This window comes from Esox lucius, chromosome 17 (genome assembly GCF_011004845.1).
Source record: "Esox lucius isolate fEsoLuc1 chromosome 17, fEsoLuc1.pri, whole genome shotgun sequence".
Taxonomy (NCBI): Eukaryota; Metazoa; Chordata; class Actinopteri; order Esociformes; family Esocidae; genus Esox; species Esox lucius.
The window spans coordinates 7,852,379-7,855,962 of NC_047585.1; the positions used below are offsets into that span (position 1 = coordinate 7,852,379).

General features: G+C 41.9%; 1 long non-coding RNA gene across 1 annotated transcript; it reads right to left on the bottom strand.

Moving 5' to 3' along the window:
• Positions 1 to 216: 216 nt before the first annotated feature.
• On the bottom strand, positions 217 to 1,313 carry LOC117592949. The gene is made up of 4 exons (XR_004574694.1): positions 1,273 to 1,313; positions 1,106 to 1,189; positions 737 to 955; positions 217 to 348 (listed from the first exon to the last, which is right to left on the bottom strand). It is a non-coding gene; the product is annotated as an uncharacterized LOC117592949 (long non-coding RNA).
• Between the last annotated feature and the right edge of the window lie 2,271 nt (positions 1,314 to 3,584).

Consider the following 3,584-nt stretch of genomic DNA (forward strand, 5'->3'; position numbering starts at 1 on the left):
GTAACAGGTATGAAATAGGATTTACAAACTATAATAGAATCGTTAAGATGGAATGAAATAAGCCAATACTAAAGTTAATACAAAAAAAAACAGGGTGGGTTTGGTGAGTGTAGTCTGGCACTTCTGGCTTCTTGATGTTACTGACTGCAGGATAAAGAAAGTGTTCCAGTTCAGGGATGCTGGGGTGTCAGTAGTCAGCCTAGGTTTAAGGGGTTGGCTGTGGGTCCTTCTCAGCTGGGCGGCTTTTTCCTCATTCACAGTCTGATGCTCCTTTCAGGTAACGTGTAACGTTAACCTGGACCGCCTCATCAGTGGCATCCTGGGTTGCCGGGTTCTTCCGGAGGGCCCCTGTAGAAAATACAGATCTGTCATTACATTTGAATGGCATAAGGCATAAGGGCATCTACTTAAAAAAATTACTTTGAACAATGGTCTTCAGGAACAGGTCTCTAAAACAGGTTTTATCCCCTATACCAGTCCAGGTTGTATTAACGGCAAGGTTATTAGAGAAAATACTCTGAAGCATTCTCCACACTGTTGTCTTCAGGTCCCTCCCACATTTGATAGCCAAAAACCGAAGCTGAAAGTGTGTTAAATTACATTTCTCGCAAGCTTCTCATACATAAATATAAAATGTGACAGGCTGTGGATTTAGACAGTAGAATATACAGTGTACAAACTTAATTTGACTTTTTAGATTACCCTACGGCCTTATAAACGAAAGCAACACACTTACAAATCGTTCCTGGAGCTCTTTATCCTCCCTCAAAATGCTGTCAAGAAACACCAAATCTTCCTGGGTGTCTAGGGGGAGTAACATCCCCTGGCAGGGATAGCTCTCCAACAGACACATTGGCACTGAAATGTTGCAGCATAGTGTCCATTTTGTTTTCCATGCTACGCACAACATCGCCAAACTCTCCAAGACGTCGCAGCACTAGGGTCTGATCTGCACCTACAGGGGTTCCCAGAATAAAAGAATAAAGTAGTCAGTCCTGGTCCCTCAATTACTAAACAATGACATTTATACCTAGGTCTAATACACGTACATGTGGACCCAGTGGGAATTAAATCAACAACCACAGGTGTTGTTTGCAAGTTGTACCTGATTGCCCAGTGCGAGCAAACATCTTCAGCGTTGTCCCAAATAGCTTCACCTGCTCTTAAAGCGAGCCGCTGTCACCCGAAGCTACAAAATGAAAGGCATATGGTCATTCTGAACCTACATTACACACAAAAAAGTAAAATTAAAGAAAGAGTGCATGTTCTCACCTGCTCGTGCATGGCTCCCCTCCCTCAGGGCATGGTTCTCCTCCCTCAGGGCTTGGTTCTCCTCCCTCAGGGCTTGGTTCTCCTCCCTCAGGGCTTGGTTCTCCTCCCTCAGGGCTTGGTTCTCCTCCCTCAGGGCTTGGTTCTCCTCCCTCAGGGCTTGGTTCTCCTCCCTCAGGGCTTGGTTCTCCTCCCTCAGGGCTTGGTTCTCCTCCCTCAGGGCTTGGTTCTCGTTCTGGAAAACTAAAGGCACAGTTATTTTCAAAACTTTTAAAAAACTGGACATTAGGACATAGGCCTAGAGTATACCTTCATTGCTGAAAACTTCATGCTGTACATGCGATGCCAGGGGAGTCCAAGGGCCAATAACGGAGCGATGACTTTCTCCTATTGATAATCATTGACATAAAAATATGTTTGAAGTTATTGCATACATGTAATGAATTGGACTTAAATGTAACAGTTTAGCGCAACGTATTACATACCTCCAGCCTTTTCACCCATTTGCTGCCAGGGTACATTTTCTGCTGGGGGTGTAAAGTTTAGTACTTGACGAACTGGGGGAAAAAACACAACAGCTTTAATTTCACTGCAGAGATTGCATATTCAGTAATGAAACAATAATTGAACTGTGCAAAGCTAATGATATGTACAACACACCTCCACACCTTTTATCCAGAAAGTCAAGTGCCCTAAAGAAAAACAGATTATGGATAAAAGGATTCCTAATCTTAAATAGAAGCAATAGCTTCCAAGACAAAAAACATCACAAATAACATCACTTACTTGTACTCAAACTCTTGGCTCTGAAGTGGAGTCTGGATTACTAGGGAGAAACCTGGTTCTGAGAAAGAGGGAACAGAAATTTGAAAATCTAACAAAGTGTACAGTTTAGTTACAGGATCACAAATTAAGCATCACAGCAATACATTTTACATAGCAACTCTGAAGTCTACAGATGGCTCAACATTTTCCTGGTTTTCTGGAATCAATGCAACTTCTGTAGAATGTAGTGATTCAAGTGAATGTCCTGTTTGTCCCTCTCAACTCTTTTCATTATTATTTTCCTTTTGGCCCAGTAACTAAACATTGTGACTAACAATGTATTTACCTTTAAAACCAAAACGATTGACCAACAGTAGGTCTCTTGGGTGAAGATAATCGGTTATGCTCTGGCCAAGGTATCTGCAACAAAACCGGATTGTTAACGTTAGGAATATACAGTAGCTATGCTGTGGGGGGGGGGACATTATCAGCCAAATGTGGAACAGTGAAATTGTTAAAAATAAAATGTATTCATTGGGTGTTGTGATTCAAGTGAACACAGAATGTTCCTCAAACATAAAACGTACAGCAGTTCAGAGAATTAGAAATCACAATCGCCTTAAATCCAGTACAGTAGCAACACAGCACAAAACATGCTAGCCACAGTGTGTACTGTAACAAAGGCAAAACAGCATGTGCTAGCTAACACTTACTCTAGCTACTGGACTAGCAGCATACTTGTTCAGGCAAACAAAATAATTTAAACAACATATATACATCGTTATTTTTGTAAGAAAGACTAAGTTTAAATGTTAGTGTTTTCTAGATGTAAAGCTTTTGCTACCTATTATAGCTCGTTAAAATTGAACATGTACTAACAACATTGCGTTAACAAGGCTACTTTAGCTAGTTAGGCCAGAACAAAGATGACTACACATTTTAAATATATAAACTAAAAACAATGTCAACATAATATTGCGTTACACAAAAAGGAAACATGTACTTACTTAAACGATGGTAGTCGATGACTTCGCTAGCTAGCAGACTAACTCGCGATTGAGCGATGAACTGATGCGAATGTGTCCAAACCAACATGGCCGGTCGATTTTGAGAGTAGCCTATTTAAAAGCGTCTTGCCGCCGAAGGACCGCGGTTTTTAGAACCAGGCAACCGCCAGAGAAAATGAAGCAGTCAAAAAATCTCGCAAGAAATGGGAGTGACGTATTCGGCGGCAAACGTTTCATCCCCGCCAGCAGGACGCACCTATAGCCGACAGCTAAGGGCCGGCGGCAAAAAGAAGCCTTGCGGATATTTTTTGCTATCTGGGTAGGTCCAAACCAAGAGGGGTTTTAGGAAAATATGATTGCCTAAATTACGAGTCCTATGCACTGGCACTGAAATATATCAATTTCAATGCAAGGACTCCTGGGACAGACCGCTAAAAGACAAGCTTTTCTCGTCTCATAACACCATTCTCTGACACTAGACCGCTAACAGCAGAACAGCTTGCTTTGCTGCACGCTTTGAGTCACTCTTGTCCAATCAGAAGT